This window comes from Marmota monax, unplaced genomic scaffold, assembly GCF_021218885.2.
Source record: "Marmota monax isolate L192 unplaced genomic scaffold, Marmota_monax_Labrador192_F-V1.1 WCK01_AAM20220418_F8-fsc00025, whole genome shotgun sequence".
Lineage (NCBI taxonomy): Eukaryota > Metazoa > Chordata > Mammalia > Rodentia > Sciuridae > Marmota > Marmota monax.
Genome location: NW_026691950.1, coordinates 67,265 through 86,986, shown reverse-complemented (window position 1 = coordinate 86,986; position 19,722 = coordinate 67,265). Strand labels below are relative to the sequence as shown.

At 39.7% G+C, this 19,722-nt stretch overlaps 1 protein-coding gene across 2 annotated transcripts in view; it reads left to right on the top strand.

Annotated features, from left to right (window-relative positions):
- Window positions 1–16,851, top strand: part of Rell1 (RELT like 1) — a 64,821-nt gene extending 47,970 nt beyond the window's left edge. For both annotated transcript variants that reach the window (XM_046446790.2, XM_058579552.1), the window contains exon 7: window positions 14,082–16,851. The gene's annotated coding sequence lies outside the window, so the exon portion shown is untranslated. The remainder of the gene's footprint in view (window positions 1–14,081) is intronic.
- The last annotated feature ends 2,871 nt before the right edge of the window (window positions 16,852–19,722 follow it).

Sequence of the window (19,722 nt, the reverse complement as noted above, 5' to 3'; positions counted from 1 at the left end):
CAGTGCTTGGTGAGTACTGCTGAGTGCTGTGAGTTAGCTCCCTTTGGTGGGTGGTGGGATCAGTGGCATTTGGGTTGAAGTTTCTCCAATAATCTGCCAGGCTCAGAGGAGTAGATGTTCTGGGAGTAATTAAAGAGTTGTGCTCCTGAATCCTCTGGGGCAAAGGGGCTCTGACATCTTTGGCTTTCTCCTGCTGTTCTTTCAGGCTTGCCTTTGGGGAGATCTGCCCTCTTTCCCTAGATTAGGAGCCAAATGGGACCTTATTTGAAGAAAAGAAACAGTTTAGTAAAGTCTGTCTTTGGCCTTGGGGCCAGATACTGGTGACCTTGGGAAGGGAGCCAGGCAGGAGCAGGATGATGTAGTGGATGATAATAGCAGCCAGTGTTAATTCAGTATCCTAGTCTTCTAAACATTGTGCTGGTATATATCTCCTGTGTCTTCACTACAAACATGTCCTAAGGGGGTCCATATTATCATCCCAGTTTTCCAGATGAGGAAACTGATGTACAGAAAGGATAAGTTACATATTGAAAGTCACATAGCTGGAAAGAGAAGTCAAGATTTGAACCTGGGTCTCTGACTATAAAGTCAATTACACCCACCCTTCCATCCACAGAGGGTGCTCATTAAGGGGACTGTTTCCACTGATGATTGAGAACAATGTCTAATATGGTAGCCACCAGTCACCTCTGGGTATTGAAATTTAAATGAATTTATATCAAAAGACTTTACCCTAGTCATATGTCAGGTATTCAATAGCCACAGGCGAGAATCTCCCCTATTGAATAGTACAGAAGTAGAACATTTCCAGCATAAAAGAAAGTCTTATTGAACAAAGAAAGTGGCATCTCTGTATTAGATTTGGATTACTGAGTAACCATGGTAACTTAAGAGAAGTATTTTGATTAAAGTAAAGGAGAACTTGCCTCTCTGGGAAGAGAAGCATCTGGCTATTCAAGTCTAAGGTAGGGAAGGACCAGCAAAGAATGCCTGGGTTTTGATGACAGTGTGTGACAGGTTATCACCTGGATGGCAGGTTAGGCAGATTATGAGATAAAGCTCAGGTTATGAGAATGTGGCTCAGTCTCAGGCAGGAACTATAAGACCCATTAGACCTAGTCCTAAGTAGATTCTGGCTAAGGCTTGGGAAGGTTAAAAGAATTAAGATTGCTCAGGTGGCTTTCTTGGCCCAAATTCTGTCTGTATTTGACTCCAGGAACTTGATCTGATCATCTCAAGTCCTGACCACATGTAACTGGTTTACAATTTGATACTCACTGCAAAGCCAACTGTCATCTAGCAGGATATTGCATTTGATCAGAAGACATGAGTGAATTCAATGTGAACTTCACCGTTTGAAAATTGTACCTAACAGCCCTTACCCCCTTTCTCCTTGAATGTGAAATAAAGATAGAAATTCATGGATTTAAGGCAAGTGCCAAGGGAGTATTTAGACTCTAACTGGCTCTCCTTAAAAGATAGTCACACTTCTTGTGCTATCCCAATCAGCAGAGGCCTAGACGAGAATGCATTCTCTGAGCCTCCAACTTGCTGTAATAACTTTGAAATTAAAAATCTTTAATTATGGAAATTTTCAAGCTCAAAATCAGAGAGAATAATCTTATGAATGCCCATGATCCATGGAGTAAATTAATTGTAACTCAGCTTTTGGAATTTAGTACATGGCTTGTCTTGAAAGGCCATTCTGTGTGTTAATTTCTCAAATGAAGGTCGTAAGCACAGAGGTTAAACAACTTGTTTAGAGTTACCAGTAAGAAAGTGGTAGAATTTAGTCAAACCCAGTCAGCTTGGTTTCAGGAGTCACAGACTTCATTTAACTGGGTCCAGGAAAATCAGGTCCCTGTTCATGTTGGAACCTACTGGGTGACCCTGTGAGACTACCCCAATAGAGTATGAAATAGACTTTGAAAAAGGAAGAAAGCGAATATTCACTGACATTTAAAAGAAATTATATATTTATTAAGATTTTTCTTATATTTCTTATCCAAGGAAGAGTGACTGGAAAGTTTAATTTGACTTGATTTTCCAACTAGAGAAACCTGAAATTTTTCTGACTGGGTCAAAATCTCTGAATTTAGGCCGAATCAGATTTGTACCAGAATTTAACTAATAAAGTAGGAAAGGGGTGTTATGTGACTTTCATATAATTGGATAATAGTTGAATTTTTTTTCCTGAAAGAAGGTTTAGTTCAAATGTGGAATTTTATCTAAGCTATTTTCCTGGAATGCTTTGACTGTAGAATAGGTCCAAATATTCAAATGCAAATGTAGATCCGCCCATTGGTTAGTTTTCCTTTCCCTCCCTCCCTCCATTCCTTCCTTCCTTCCTTTTTTTCCCTTTTTAGGTGGTTTTAATGGAAACTGAACTGAGTACAGTTGGTCCCAGGTATCTGTAGATTCCACATCCATGGGTTCAACTAACTGTGGATCCAGATATTTTTTCTTCTAGTTGAATCTATTCCAAGCACATACACATTTCTTTGTCATCATTCCCTAAACAGTATGGTGTAACAACTATTTAGGTAGCATTTACATTGCATTTGGTATTACAAGTAATCTAGAGATCATTTAAAGTTTACAGGAGGACCCATGTAGGTTACATGCAAATACTGTACCATTTGATGTCAGGCCCTTGAGCATCCATAGATTTTGGTATCTTTGGGTCCTGGGACCAGTTCCCCCATGGATCCCAAGGAATGACTGTGTTCTAAATGGAACTGTGTCAACATTGGGGCAGGATTTCTCTCTCCCCATCTTTCCTTTGCTCTTTTAAAAACAAAATCTGTTGTTTGTTCTCTCCTCCCCCTTATTCTTCTCACCCTGCCTATTTGGCCTGAGTTCTTTTCTGTGGCTAGATCTAACTTATACTCTGCCTGATTTATTTTGGCAATGCGGTTAAAATGGTTTCTTTTTTCCACAGAAAATGTGTTTTGATTTTTTCTTAGAAGAATAAGCTTTTGTTCTTCAAAGTTAAATAAATCGAATTGCTTTCAGTCTCCAAATGCCACTGCCTTGTCTTCATTGTCACTGGTCTTTTGCTTTTTAAAAATGATACTGTAGTAAGCATTCTATATTGCGTGTTTCCCAAGGATGTGTTCCTTTTTCCATTTTATAATTCTAGCTTATTAAGAAGTCCTTTGATAAGTTTACATTACCATTTTAAATTTTTTATTTTTTAATTAATTTTTAAAAATATTTGGCACATTTTAAAGTTGTATTATCGGGGTTTGGTTTCTTTCTTTCTAACTTTTTTTTTGGTATTGAGTTGAGTTTCTTACAAGTCCTGGATGTTCACTGCTTGTCAGATACATTTTGCACATAATTTATAACATTCTGTAGATTGTCTCTTCACTCTACTGATTGTTTACTTTGCTATGAAGACACTTTTATTTGGGAAAGGTTTTTTTTTTCTTTTTTTTCCCTTCAGTTTGTGGCACTAGGGATCTAATGCAGGGCCTTGTGCATACTAGTCAAGTGCTCTACCACTGAGCCACACTCCCAGCCTTGTCTAACTAATGCTTTTCAGCCTCAGGGTCCTCATTTTTAAAACTATGCATATAGTTTTTAAAATCAATCCTTGGCACAGTTAGTACCTACTAAATATTTACTACTATAAAATCCTCATGCCGTTCTTGGTGGTTCTATCTATTTATGAATCTGCTTCTCATACATCAACTTTTGGGACTGTGGATCCCTTCTTAACATTAAGCTTGGATTCTCAGGACATCTCAGGGATAGATAATATCTGGCAAATGCCTTAAGAATGTGCACCATTTTTGCATTTGTGTTACAGAGGCCTTAGATAACTATTCCCCTCTTACAAGAGGTGGAATCAAAAGTAGGAGCAGGACGGATTGGAAAGTTTTGCAGACTTGTGTGCTTTGTTTTAAAGATGGGAGTTGGGGAGTGAAGATGTTGCATGGGCTGAAGTTCTCTGCTTGGCTGTGGCTGCTGTGCTGGTGCTCTGCCCTTGGATAAAAGTCTGCTCTTTACCAGAACCTCCTGAGCTTTGGTGGTTGATCAAAAGTGTCTTCTCCTGAGCTTTTGCCGTCCTCTTTTCTTCTTCTCCTCCTTCCTTTGAGCTTAGTGACCGTGACTGGCATTTGCTGCTTTATTTGCACTTCTCTGAATTGCTTTTCATTTTTTAACTGTCCAGGGAAAGAGGTAATGGTGGGAAATGTCAGGTACCACTAGCTGGTTTATTTTTTTCTCCTGAGTGATTGATATATATATATATATATTTTTTTTTTTTCAGGGAAAACACATATTTAGTAAGTAAAGGGATCCCAGATTTAATGGAAGTCTTTTTAATTTGACTCAGGGGCAATGGAATATACATTTATAAAAAGAAACATCAGCTAAAATAGGCCTGGATGAGGCCACCTGGCTGGATCAATCGCTCATCACATTTCTCAAGGGATCGTAGTACTCTGTGTGATGCCTGTCATGCTCCTGAGTGAAGGCCCATGCATGGAGTCTGTCTTCAGTGTGGAGGGGAGGAGGCTAACATCTCTCCAGGACCTGCTATATGAAGAAAAGGCAGTAGAGCTGACCAGAACTGAAAAGCTGAGTGAGGGACTGAAACTTAAAACTTATTTTAGGCATTGTGGATAATAACATCTCCATTTACATTTAAGTAGGCTCAGATTAGCTTTTCCCAAATCCTAGCACTGGGTAGTGATGGGAAAAATTCACACTTTGGAGCCAACATGCTCAATAGCTATGGAATGGGAGGGAGATTTGCTTTTCCTGGCAAGGGGTAAACCCATGTAGCCCGGTGGTTCACAGTAGTGATCATTTCAGTCTCGCCAGCACTCAGCATGGGAGGGCTGCTTTGGTTGCTTGTGGGATCATCTGATGTCATTTGCCTTTTAAAGTTCTGCCTGGATCAGGGGCAGGTTTATAAACCAGTCTTCTCCCAGATAGACCAAGGTCATAGATTTTTAGAGCTGTGATTGCTAGTTCAGTTCAATTAAAGTACTGTTACATCTTTAAAACATGTATTGAGATCCTATTATGTGCCAGGCACTTTGCTAGGCCATAAGGATCCAGCATTGTGTAAGATGGAGATGGACAGAAGCCAAGCTCTCTCAGGCTTCTCTTGTAGTTTTATAGTAGACTTTTCTCCCTTGTTTCCCTAGTTTCAGAGTTAGACTAACCTCTAGGAGGTTTCATATTATTCAAGGTCATGCTGATAGATAATTACAGAGTTTGTGCTTGGGCTTCCTCAAGGTTCAGTAACTTTACTGTTTCTAATGCATTGAATGCTACAAGTGTTGGAAATGGAATCTTTTTTTTAGGTACTTGGGATTGAACCAAGGGGTGCTTAACCACTGAGCTGCAACCCCAACTCTTTTTTAAAATATTTCATTTAGAAAAAAGTGAATTGCTAAGTGCCTGATAAGTTGCTGATGCTGACCTTGAACTCCTGCCTCAGCCTTTTGAGTTGCTGGGATTACAGGCATGTGCCACCACATCCGGCTCAAAATGGAATCTTTTTTTAAATTGAAATATAAGACATGCTTATGAGAAAGTAGTTCAATATCATGAAGGGCTGCAGGATGAAAAATAAATCTTAAAATCCAAAGTGTCTTTACCTACCTGCACCCCTAACCCCCAAATCATCTCTACGTTCCCTTCTCAAGGGGAACCATGGTTATCGGCATCCTCCATGTCCTTTCAGAGTATGCTGTATATACACATGCTTATGCAACACATCTGTGTGCAAAGGTCCCCCCTGCCCTCCACACATGAGAGCCTAGATGCTTGTGGTGCCTTGCTTTTTATGGAAGCTGATAGCCCTGAGGTTCAGGGGTTGCCTTGGCCTGTTGTTTTTATTGTACTCATGCATGACTGAGTACACATTTAAAATGTTAACTGCCTTATTTGTCCTTTATTTTTGGAAATAGCTCCAGTATGTTTTTTGGGGGGTGGTACCAGGCATTGAACTCAAGGGCACTCTGCCACTGAGACACATCTCCAGCCCTATTTTCTTGTATTTTATTTAGAGACAGAGTCTCACTAAGTTGCTTAGCACCTCGTTTTTGCTGAGGCTGGCTTTGAACTCGAGGTTCTCCTGCTTCAGCCTTCCAAGCCGCTGGAATTACAGGCGTGTGCCACCACACCCGACTAGCTCCAGTACCTTTGTGGCCATCCTCTGGGAGTTTTGGGTGGACCTAGAAGCATACTTCACTGTTATCAATGAGTTTTTTTTTTTTTTAAAGGTTTTTCTTCCACAGCTTTGCTCTGTGCAGAGAATATACCAAAATATATATATATATTTTGTATATATATATATATATACACACACAGGATTTAGACAACCTTGGGGACCAGAGATTTTTGTTTGGTTCTATTTGAAACTGTCAACCAAGTCTGCCATCTCCTCTCAGGCAGGGGCCTATTCCAGGCCCTCTCCCTGTTGTTGACCAGGAATTGACCCTCAGTTGATCTGTTCTGCCCTGCTGGCCCTGTCAGCCCTTTTACAAGACTTACAAAAGAGGATCTGTGACATCTGCTATTTTTATCGTAAAATCTCTGCAGCATTGAAGACTCATGGAGACTTTGGAGGATATAAGACAGAACTGAAAGGGCTCAATGGAAGCAGAAAATGAAATGGTTTCATAGACTGTATTGCTTATAATTAGAAAGAAGCTGAAATTGATAGTTATAATCACGATTTTTATTTTTCTTAATTTGTACCTTGATACTTTCAGCTCTACTAACATAAATACCTTAAGTGAAAAATAGTGCCTATATTTCATAAGTAACAGGACACAGGATAATACAGCTTTGCAGTGTACGTTCTGGAATCAAACTTCTTATGCTCAAGATCTGGTCTGTCTCTTCTTGGCTGTGTAATCTTGGAGAAATTACTAACTGTCTGATGCATCAGCTTTTCCATCTAAGTGGGGACAGTAAAAATATCTCTGCTTCATCAGGATGTTGTTCCTTGGCACTAAATAAGTTCTGAATAGGTAATTGTTAGATGTTATCTGAAAATCTGAAGTGCTCTAAAATCTTAAACTTTTGAGAGTCATGGTGCTTAAAAACTCAGATTTTGGACCATTTTAGATGTTGAATTTTCAGATTAGGGATGCTTTACCAGTGAAGTCCATGTAAATATTCTCAAATCTGAAAAACTGAAATTTGAAACATTTGTTCCTAAGAATTCTAGATAAAGGATATTCAACCTGTACTATATTAAGTGAGTTCTATTTAAACACTTAGTAAATAAGAATTATGTTTTCTCTATTTCTTGACTCTCTTGAGCCTCAGAGAGGCCGGATTAGACATAACCTGTTAAGGTAGTAATAGGATTGTTTTTTCCATTCTCAGATGGAGGATTATTGAAGGCAAATCAGCTGAACTCTAGCCCACAAGCCAAACAGAGAGGCTGTGTCTGACTTGTTTTATTTTCCCTATTTAAAAAAGGTAGTATTGTTCATTGTAACGCCATTCCTCTGTTGCTTAGTGGAGATGTTGTACCAGAGGTATGTTGACACTCCTAGGGAACTGCTGAATTCCATTCAAATAGTTGCCAGTTGAATCCTTTTTTTTCTAAATACAGTGTCATTTTGATTTCAATTACATTTTACTTGAAATATGGCATTTTGAAACTTACCATCCCAAGGGCTGCTAAATCACAAGTGTTCAGTTATTGTCACTTGGGAAAATCATTAGTAAAATATATGATACATTTGAATTGCTATGAGTATATAACGCAATAAAGGGCAATCTTCAGACTTCTCAGTAAGATCTAATCCTGGTGTCAGAAGATTCAAAACTGCAAGGAATGAGTGCACAATTTCATGGGCATTATTCAATAAAGAAGGCAATATAATTTGCAAGAGTAGTACATTTCTATGTTACTTAGAAGAGCTGTTTTCATTTTGAATGGAAAAAAATATCTACCAACATGCATAAAAAGTAGTTTGCCATTGATATTAAAAAGTTAAGATTTTAATTATTAAAACCTCTCCCCTAAATTGGGATTGGAGTGTGGCAACTTGTGGAAGATGCAATGGTCAGTAAACATGAAAAATGCCCTACCTAATAATGAAATAAATACAATGAAAATAGAGATCACTGTTTTTCTCTTAACAAAGATGAACGTCAACATCAGCGTGACCTTGTAGCTCACATCCAGAATGAGACCGTGCTGGGAATAAAAGGGAATGCTCTGAGTAAGCACATAAACCAAGACCTCCCAGGGGAAGCTGGTTTACCTTGCCACCCTGGTTAAGAGGTGAAGGGAAATGGACGTCATCACACTGACGCAAGGAGACATCAGTACGGACAGGTGGTAATGTGGAAATGTCAAGAATGTAAATATGTACTCTTTGCCCAAGTGGTTACAAGCACAGATATTCGGGAATGCAAAGATAATGTTCAAATTTGTTCTTCTCTTCAGCTTTGTATATAGTAGCAGGTAACTGGAAACAACTTAACTATCCATCAATGGGGATTATTAAATGGATTATATATTACTAAGTAACAGCTTTCAAATGTCAAAGATTGAAATAGAGCTATGTGTACAAATACAGAATAAGTGTTATAGATGAGAAAAAGCTATTATAAACTATCCCAGTTTTGTTTAAGACTTGAAACACCACATCTTATTTTTTCTTGGATTGAAGCTGATCATTTAAATTTCTTCCCTATAAGAGTTGAGCTCCTTGAGGGCTTGGCTGTGATTCTCATCTTTTGTCCTGCCTTCAGGTGGCACCCTTTACATAGTTGGCTCTCAGTGACTCTTTAACAGGTGTGATGTGATAATAGGGTGTTCCTCTGGTCATTAAAAGGAAATTGCATGGTAATGGAAGGAGACCCTCAGGGTTATACAGTGGAGGGGGTAGAGAGAGAGGAGGGGAGGGGAGGGGAGAGGTGGGGAGGGGGGAGGGTGGAGGATGGGAAAGGCAGCGGAGCACAACAGACACTAGTATGGAAATTTGTAAATCAATGGATGTGTAACTGATGTGATTCTGCAATCTGTGTATGGGGTGAAGGTGGGAGTTCATAACCCACTTGAATCAAAGTGTGGAATATGATATGTCAAGAAATTTGTAATGTTTTGAACAACCCACAATAAAAAATTAAAAAAAAAAAAAAAAAGGCCTGTAGGGACTGGGGGGGGGGGGGTAGCTTAGCAACACAGCATGCTCTAAGCACGCCTTGTGAGGCCCTGGGTTTGATCCCCAGCACCCTGCCCCCTCCCCCCCAAAAAAAGAAAGAAAGAAAAGGAAGATCTGGGCAGATTAGCCAAATTCTAGTTCCAATCTGCTTTGAAATAAGTTAAAAATGATTCAGTAATTCAAGAATTTTATAACTCAAATTGAGATGATAATGTTAGTTAACATTTCAGTCCTAAATGGTTCTATGTCTTCTCCCCCATTTCTTTTGTGTGTGTGTGTGTATACAACATATATATATATATATGTATGTATGTATGTATGTATATATATACACATATATGTATATATATATTTTTTAAGCTTACTATGTAGTGTTATGTTTGCAAAATTTTTGAAGCAACTTAAATTCTTACAGTTATTAATCAGTTGACAAATGTTAGTAATAGGTTTGACCTCATGGCTTAAACCTTTATATGTGTGTTAGCGTCACCTGGGCACCTTATAAGAAAGCAAATTCCTGGGCTCTAGCCCCGTGAATTCTGATTTAGTACGTTTGGGGTGTGATCCAAGGAATTTGCAATTTTCATTAATATTTAAGCCAAGTCTAAAGCAAGTTCTGATCATTCTGAGACACTCTGAGGTAAATAGACTGCATAAGGGCTGGGGTGTAGCTCAGTGGTTGAGCCCTTATCTAGAATGGGCAAGGGAGGCCCTGGGTGCTATATGCCCAGCACTATCAAAAAATAAAAAAAGTAAAAAGGTAAAATAGCAAGGTGTGAATATTAATTTATAGGATTTAACACACAATTTATACCAGAGAAAGATTTAAAGCACTATAAACCCCTAAGTACACTCTGATGCATTCCCATTAATCTGCACCTGCCAAGATGCCACCCTATGTAGGCAGGGCTACTACAGGGTGCTAGTGTCATGTCTGTGGTAATTGCTATGCCAAGATGCCACCCTATGTAGGTAGGGCTACTACAGGGTGCTAGTGTCATGTCTGTGGTAATTGCTATGCCAAGATGCCACCCTATGTAGGTAGGGCTACTACAGGCTGCTAGTGTCGTGTCTGTGGTAATTACTATCTGTGGGCATGTGACCACACAGTGTTCAGGAGAACCTAGTACAAGAAAATCTTCTCACTAAGTTTTGAGCCTTTAAATTACCAACAGAAATCACAGATTATCAGTAAATGATCATATAGATGTAGCCCCAGGACTTCATTGTGAATTTTGATCTCATAATCTTTATAACTCTGTTTCTATAAACAACTTTCCCATTTATTTTATTTAAAAGTGTTCTAGAAAATTATTATTCAAGTTGTGTGTGCCTGTGGCCTGTGCCTTTCAATGTTTTCAGAATTCAGTGTCCTGTAGGTGCAGTTTCTTCCTGTCTCTGTCTCTGTCTCTGTCTCCCTCTCTCTCTCTCTCTCTCTCTCTCTCTCTCTCTCTCTCTTTCTCTCTCTCTCTTTTATGGAACCAGAGCTCTAGCATGCTAGATAAGAGCTCTACCACTGAACCATACCCCGTCCTACAGATGCACTTTTGATCTTCTTTGGGACTGGGTGTCTTTTACAGTGTAGGCTTTTGGCATCATTTAACTGTTCCCATGACCATAATGACTTTCCCTGGAAAGGCCCTACCAGTGTTTCTGGCTTCTGCATTTTCCTCCTTTTGCCCTCCTCCCATGTAGGTGGGGAGCAGAGAAGTGAGGGTACCAGATCAGTGATGCCTGGATGTCGCCCTGGAGATCAGATGACAGTGCAGTGTGAGCATGCCCATGTTACCTTCCAGGTCTGACCACCTGGAGCAGACTCCCAGCTTTCCTCTCGGAATTTGTATGGTCTTGGACAAGTAATAGAATCTGTAAGCCTCAGCGTTCTCCTGTGAAAATGGGAATTGTCACTGACTCATAGAGTTATTGGAAAGATTGAGTTAAAGAACCTGGAGTACTTAGCCTGCCAGTACCTGGCACTTAGAAAGACTGCAAATGTCAGTGCTGTTGTTATTAATCAGAAAGTGTTTTCATTCCTTAACACCCTGCCCTTTGTGGTCTGGCACACAGTATCCATTAATTTGCACAGGTTTCTAGTTTCTTGAAACATTTTTCTAATTTTTAAAGGGACCAGATCCTTTTTACTAGAAGGTCATTTTTAACAAGGCACACATAAATCCTAAAACACTGAAGCTTCTGTGGAAACTAACAATGATAAAACTGTGGCTTCATCTTTACAATTAAGATGATGCAGTGAACAATGAGCTTTAATGAAAAAGATAGTCTTCCTTTGATCCAGATAAGTCTTTGGTAGTGAAAGTCTTAAGTTTTGTCCATCAGTCTTGTTTCAGGAGGGAAGTGGTTACACTTGGGAGTTTTGAATTGTGTTTTCAGTATAAGGAAGTTTTACTAAGTTTCTTCCAACTTGAGCACTCTGTGTAAAACTGTAACTACCAAATTTCCCAACACTTTTATTGGTGCATAGTGTAAAGAATTACTACGATTTCAAAGTAGGTATTTGTTCATCAGCGAGAATGTATTCAAGACTGTGGAATGAAATAAGAAGGAATTTAGCAATGTGAAAATGTACTGTAACACAGCCTGCAATTTTTAGGCACCTCATTACACTACCAGAAATAAGGCCACAGTTAGAAATTTACAAGTCATAGAGCATGTGGTGTCTTCTTTCCCTGTAGATCATCATTATAAGATATTTACCTGGATATTCATAGCATCATGCCACTAAAGTGCTGCTTTTTAGGATTTGTGTGTTTAGAAGGAGAGACCAGAATTGCAGGAATTTTAAAAAGATTGATTTACCTATTTCTGCTTAGTTTCTGATATTAGTAGTAAGGGCTTGAAGCAGCATATATCTTTTAATTATTCTCTCAAAGATATTTGCGCAGTGTAGTCTTAATCAGCTGCAGAAGACAGCTGTTGAAGAAAGCTAATGTGATTGTTTAGAGCAGAGAATTGGATGATGGTCCTAATAGCTACTCTGGGAGTATTCTGAATGCTTGGCCCCATATAATGCATTGTGCATACACCATCTTACATAAAGCCCCCAGCAACCCTACAAGAGCAGGCTACAGGGATAGCACAGGTTTAACAGTTAGAAATGGGAGTCTGTACTTGAATCCAGGCTTCTAGGCCAGATTCCTCATTGTTAGTCCTTCCTGTGGTCTTGCTTGTCGACTCCTTAAGATTGGTTGAATCTGTTGCAAAACACTCTCAATTTGAAGTTCTCCTAGGTTGGAGTGAAATCTGTCAGTGCAGTGGAACATTGCACACCAGGCCTGACATCCTGTGCCCTTGACTCCGTTATTTTTCTTGATACAAAAATATCTAGGTCTAAGAAGCACATAAAGAGGAGACATAAAAATAGTGGAATAACTGTTTTTTAGATAATGGCCTAGTTTAAGGTTTTCTGGAAAATCTTAACATGTTTTGCCTTTTCTTTTTCTTTTTTTCTAGTACCATTTATGTATTTTTTCATTGCTGGCCCTTCTGGCTTTTTCTATGCTGGATTATTTCTTCTTTATTGACTCCTTCCTAAAAGTAGCCTTTGACTGGACTTTGGTCAGCTTTATGGACCAATGTGTGGCTCAGCCCTGCTAGTAGTGGCAATGCATTGCAGAGAATGACTTATTTCATTATAATTTAAATTTGATTCATGTCACTTTAAGGAACAGGGTTTCATTTCCTTTTTTAGCTAAGGGGATAACACAGTCTCTTACCTAACTCCTCTCATTTGGGAAATCAATTTTAATTATTAATATCTCTTCCCTTTTTTCTCCTCTCTCATAACCATTGTAAATCATTATGAATGACAGAAAAGGATAATAGGATGATATTAGAGTACATGTCTTGAAAGGTGAGCTGTAAAATAAATAATATGTCCTTAAAGTAAGGCACCTCTACTGATTTTTGTTATTCATATTTCTTTAGACTGTTGCATCTCCGCTTTTGCTTAGTACTTATGAAAGACACAGTTTTGGCAGACTGGAGGATGTTCTATCCCTTAACCTTGTCTCGCTCACCTGCATGGTGTGTGTGTGTGGTTCCTTGTGCACTGGCGGCTTTTATAATTTTAGTCCCATCCTGGGTTAACTCAGTCTTCAAGAAAGCAAAGGGAACAAGACTGTCAGTGATGAGGTATTTGTAAAAAGTCTTTTGGAAAGTAGAAAACTTATAAATATGGGGCTTTATTTGTAATATCAAGGGCAGTTGTTGGAAAGACTTAAAAATACAACCAGAACCCTCAAGTACAATGAAGACCTAAGGGATCCGAGCATAGCTCAGTAGTGGAGACTGGTCTGGCGTGTGTGAGCCCTGGTTTCTATCCCCACATGGCAAAAACAGACATATACCCCCAAAGGCAACAAAGACCAAAGATCAAGCATTCCATGATTGTGTTCTCTTTGTCTGATGGAATCCCAGTTGAGCTGCCCTGAGCCCAGTAGAGACCAGGGTTCACTCCATTTGGTGTGGCTTCAGAGACTCCCTACTGGATGCATACAAGGTTCCATGTGAATGAGGATCTTCCTTCTGCACTCATCACCTGAGAGTGTGGTGAAGGAGGTGAAGAACGTGTTCCCCTGGAGAATGAATGATAAGGAATAACTCACGGGGACAAGGAGCCCACCTGCCACCCGAGAAGCATGTGTAAAACAGATTGATGCTCCATGCTGCGGGGGTTCTCATTCTCCATCTTTTGGTTTCGCAGACCTTGAAAATGGGGTTCTTTTTGGAATTGTAGTACTTAATTTCCTTAGACTGGGTTCTAGATACCATGTATAAATGGGTGAAGGACAGAGCATGGGTTACAGATCTTTTGTGTGTTTAAATATTCAGTTATTTGAATTATCAGATCAAGATGTGTTATGTTTACCTCTTGTTAAAGCTTTCCTTCTTTATTTTCTCTTGCAGCAGTGACTTTATTTGAAGAGTTCTAAGAGACTGAAAATTTACAAGATATGAAGTCGCCTAAGGAATATTTTTATATATTTTATACAATTTCTATCATGAAGCCAGCCGGCATGTGGATACAGCCTCAAAGGGAATATTGTTACTGTGCTAGAAACAGAATTCAGTTTCCTTTGAAACAAGTTTTGGTTTAGAAAGTGTCTTGAAAAAATGTATTACATTTTCAGGGAGGGAAAGAGCTCATTTTTTTAATCTTGTCAGCGGCCCCCAGCCACCATCTGTCCCAGTTGTCTATCCCTGGGCTTGGGGTACACACTGTTTCCCCTTAGGATCATTATGTGACATACTGTGGAATTAGTCCTGTATAGTCTGAGCTCATGCTCTGTGTATATGTGTGTTTCCCTTTCCATCCCCCCAAAGTTTACCATCCCCTTTTGATACTGATTGCAAGAAAATCTCCAATCATTTCACCTCTAACCTTCCTTGCATTGTCTCACACATTAGATTTCCTAGCCAGACTGTTACAAACAAAGAAACTTGAGTGACAAAAGGTCCTTGGAAATAATCTAGTCTAGTACTGAGAAATTGATCCTCCAAGAGATGGGGAGTCCAGTGGGACCAGATGCTAGACCTTGGCTTCCTAGTCCAAGAATTCAGCATTAACTCTGCTACCACCTTGCCACTCCCAGGTCACTGTTTTAGTCAGTTTTGTTTTGGTTATTTTCTTCACTGCTGTGATCGAAAGAACTGACAAAAACAATTTTAGAGAAGTAAAAGTTTACTTGGCACTCATGGTTTCAGAGGTCTCAGTCCATAGGCAGCCAGCTCCATTGCTCTGGCCTGAGATAAGGCAGAGCATCATGGCAGAAAGAGTGTGACAGAGAAAAGCAGCTCAGGACATGGCACCAGGAAGCAGAGAAAGAGAGAGCTCTTGCTCACCAGGGACAAAATATAAACACCAAGGCATGCCTCCAGTGACCTAACTCTTTCAGCCACACCCTACCTGCCTGCAAACACCATCCATTTAATCCGTTCAAGTGGATTTAATGCAGTAATTAGGTTAAGGCTCAAAACCCCATCATTTCACCTATACACTTCCTTGTATTGTTTCACACTAGCTTTTGGGGGACACCTCATTTAAACCATAGCAGTCACTTATCTAATGTTAAGAGGGTTTTTTTTTTAAACTTGAGATAAGCAATTCTCATTTATTTAATCCACTTAATAATGGGGGAAAATAGTTTAAAGGCACACACAGACACACTCACAAATCCTTGTTTCAAACCGGGCATGGTGGCACATGCCAGTAATTCCAGAGACCCAGGGGGTGGAGAGAGGAGGATCACAAGTTTGAGGCCAGCCTCAGCAACTTAGCAAGACCCTGTCTCAAAATAAAAAATAATGGGGTAAAAAGGGCTGGGGATATGTTTCAGTGGTTAAGTACCCCTGGGTTCAATCCCCAGTACGAATAAATAAATAAAAATCCTTGTTTTGACCAACTTGCGGCCAAAACAAAACAACCCACTTGTCATATAAGCTGGACCTGTGCGAACTTCTGCCTGCCTGTCCTTGTGTTCCTGCTTCCAATCTCATAACTAATGCCCGGTATTAAGATTCCTAGTGGCCTGGGAAACACACACACACACACACACACACTCACTCACTCACTCACTCACTCTGTCTCTCTCCTTTCCTCCCTCCCTCCCTCTCCCTCCAACTTTACATTTTAAGGAGCAACTGAGAACATAGAGGCCAGGTTAGTATTTTTGGTAGATCTGTGGTTAGGTGAGGTACATGTCTCTCCCACCTTCCTCTCTCCGTCCACATCAGTGTTGGTGAGCGAGTGCCTTCAGTACTTCTTTTATTTCAAAGAGAAAAAGCACATTTCTCATTTGGATCCCAAAAATTGTTTCTGTAAAAATATATTTCCAAGTATTACTGTAAATATACTTACTTGATTCTGTTTCTGGCATTAAACTAAATATTTTTAACCTTGAAAATGATGGTAGATTTAATTTCATGTGAATTCTTACTAACAACTAATAAATGAAATATGTGTGTACATTCATATACATAGGACAGAAGTCATTATGCAAATTCACTGGGTCCATCAAGTACTAGTCTAGAAATTTTAGGGGTGTGTGTTAATGTAAATAATATATATGGGGTTTAGGCCAATAGATTTACATAAAAATAAAGCATAATATTTTTGCTTTAAAAATATGCCCTCTGAATGGTGAGGGATAAGTGTAAGATATTCTTCAGCTTTAATGATGTTTTAATTTTATTCAAGTTGGAGCACTTTTTTATAGCAATACCATAGGCAAGAGAATACTCAGAAATATTTAAGATTGTATTTATACCAAGGGTACATTTTAAATATTTTCTAATACTTGAGCAGTTTTTGTCTGACTGGCTTACAGATATGCCAAAAGTTAAGCATTCAATATTTTCAACACATACGCTTTTTTCTGGTTTATATTCTCTGATGAGAATTCTTAAGTGTTCCCAAAGCAACCGATGTTTACAGGTCTTGTGTTTTTTCCTCCTTCTCTAGAAGGATTGGGATCCACATTAAACTTACTATCCAAAACACTAATGATGGACAGCTTCTTGGTGTCATAAATGAGTTGGCCACCACCTTGATGTAAACATTTGTAAAGGAAATTTTTTCACTGTTTTGAGTGTCAAATGTATTTTTAACTGTCTGGTTTGTACTTTTGCAACTTTTGTACTACCAAAGCAGAGTTAAAAATAAAAACATTAAACAATGTGTTGTTCTGAATGATCCAATGGTTGGGTACCTTGTACACTGAAGATACAGTCGAGGTAGTGTAATTTATTGAGCTTACTTTTACAGGACCCAATTTTTTAGGTCTTGAAAATTCAAGTGCTCATTTGACTGAGGTTCCTTGTTAGATTTTACCTCTTGTTGTACTTCTACCCCGCCCCCCCCATAATTATTTTTTAAATTTGGGTATGCTTTTGGACATAGAGAAGAGTTAAGAAAAGAAATACAGAGTTCATGTATAGCCTTCACTCTGTTACCCTGTATGTTAACGTTGTATATGACCAGACAACAATGATCAGAACTAAAAAATTAGCATTGTTCCAAAGAATTAAACAACAAATTATTTGGCTCTCAAGAGTTGTCCCACCAATATTCGTTTTCTATTCCATGGTCACCCATTGCATTGCATTGCATTGATGGGTCTTGAAAGAATTCCCCACGCAAAGACACTTCGCCGGGAGAATTCCAATTTTATTGCAAAAAGCAGTGTGCTTATATAGAACTAAGGGGGAGATGGTAGGGTTTAGATAAATGGCAGGCAACCCGTTTATTGGCAAGTTCTTTCAGATATCAGCTCCGGAGCCCAGGAATTAGTTCTCATTGGGGCTAAGGTTCCCCGCCAGCGAGGTTTGAAATTGGCGCCGGTGGGAGAGTTCACACGGCCGGGAACTTTTCGCGCCACTGCAGAAAAGAAGAAGGTAGGAAGAAGAGGTGCTTAGGCGCCATGTTGGGGTTTTTTCTCTGGGGTATGGCTGCCGTTTATACTTTTCCCAACAGGTCTCAGTCTCCTGCCCCTGTGATTGTTCTCCAGGTTTGCCGCAGTCTGGCTGGGCACAAAATTATGAGCCACTCAAGCAGGAACAAACTTTATTTTTGAAACTCCCTGCTAATGCTCCGTACACTCCCGGGGGAAAAAATGCCGACCAACACACTCGGAGTTCTCCCAGACTGGCAACAGGAAATCCCTCCTCCGGAATTCCCTCCTACCGCACTTCCCCAACCAATGGGAACTCTCCAGGAGTCCCGTAGCTGGCTGAGGTGGACAGCAGGGGTCTAATATCCATATGAATGCAGATCTTAACATATAATCATATCATCTCAATGGCTTGCTGGCGTCACCTTTCAACCAAAAATGCCATGCATCATACTACTTGGCTATGGCTCTTAGCACAGGTTGATCTTGTGTTTCATGATTTTGACTTTGTACTTCCTAGTTCTTTTGTAGAATGCCTGAAACTTAGGTTTTCCAGCTGTTTCTCATAATTAGATAGAGGTTTTACATTAGAGAAAGGATAACACATGGGTGACATATGCTTCCCATTGTGTCATCTTAAGGGGACATGATAAAGCTGTGTGATGACCTAGTGATATCCACTTGGATCGTGGGGTTGAAGTGGTGTCCAGCAAGTGTCACTCTGGTAAAATTACTATTTTTCCCTTGTAATGAATAAATGTTTGTGAGGAGATACTTTGGAATTAGATGCACACTTTATTTGAGCTTAAAATGTCATCTGGTAATTTTACCATCTGTAATAGTTTCCTAGGATTCCCAATAATGACTAAAATCTGGGTGAACTAAAACAACATAGGTTTATTCTTTCACGGTTCAGGAGGCTATAGTCTGAAATCCAGTTGTACGCAGAGTTGAGTCCTAAAGCTCCATGGGAGAATCAGGCCCACACCTTCTGCGGTCAGTGGCGGGTGGTGGCTCTTGGCCTTTCTAGGTTGGCAGCTGCTTTGCCTCATGATCTCTGTCTTCATATGGCCTTCTTCCCTGTGTGTATGTCTCCGTCCTTTCCCCTCCTTATAAGGCCACAAGTCATTGGATTCAGGGCCCACAGTAATCCAATGTGACTCTGTCTTGATTACATTTACAAAGACCCTATTTCCAAATAGGGTCACATTCACAGATGCTGGGAATTCAATGTCAACATGTCTTTTGGGGGACGCAGTTCAACCCGCTCCACCCCCCACTGGTTATTACTGATAAGAGCTCTTTCAGGTTGGGCCTTTGGCCTTTGGTGTGGCTCCATCCTTTCCTTTTCTGTCCCCCTCCCCTATCTTTTATTGCTTTCTGGAGCACCTTGAGATGCTGCAGGCTCACCTCTTTGTATGCTCCTTGCCCCAGACCTGCAACCAATCACTAATCCAAGGAGCCCTGGTTTCTTTATTTGGAGAATGATGGAGAAATAAAGATGAGGATACTAGTGTGCTTGTTGATACTGGTGTCCCAGTTTGTAGGCCTCCCCTGTGTGTGCGTGTGCACATGCATGTACACACACACTCACACACACACCCCAACCCATGCATGTGAACACACTGCTCTGTTTCTATACCCTAAATAAGAGCCTGGGTCTGATTCCTGACCCCATCTTACTCCATGGGATTCACTTAAACTTTCTGCTTTCCTTATTTTAAAAATTTTCTTCCTACATAATAAGAACATCTCACTCTTATTATCTACAATGTTTTTACATAATTTGTTCAACCCTATTTTAAGTAAAAAAAAATTTTTTAGCCTACCACATGTAGTCAAGCCAGCTGAACTTAGGTCAGCTCCCCTTTGTCCTTTTGAGAAGTGGTTACGTGATTCTTTGGTAGCACTCATTTGTTACTGTCTGCATTCCAGCTTTCCTTCATATCCTGGCTAAAATTTTTAAAAGTGTGTGTGTGTGTGTGTGTATTTTTTCACACTTTGTGGTGCCTCATTGAATTTTGGTTTGGGATTTTCGTCTTGTGTTTTCCTTGAAAACAAGATCAGTAACAACTTATGCTAAGCAAGTGGAAAAGTTGACATTATAATTTTTGCCTCACGAAAACCCAGAAACTTGGAACATATGCACCAGCAGGGGC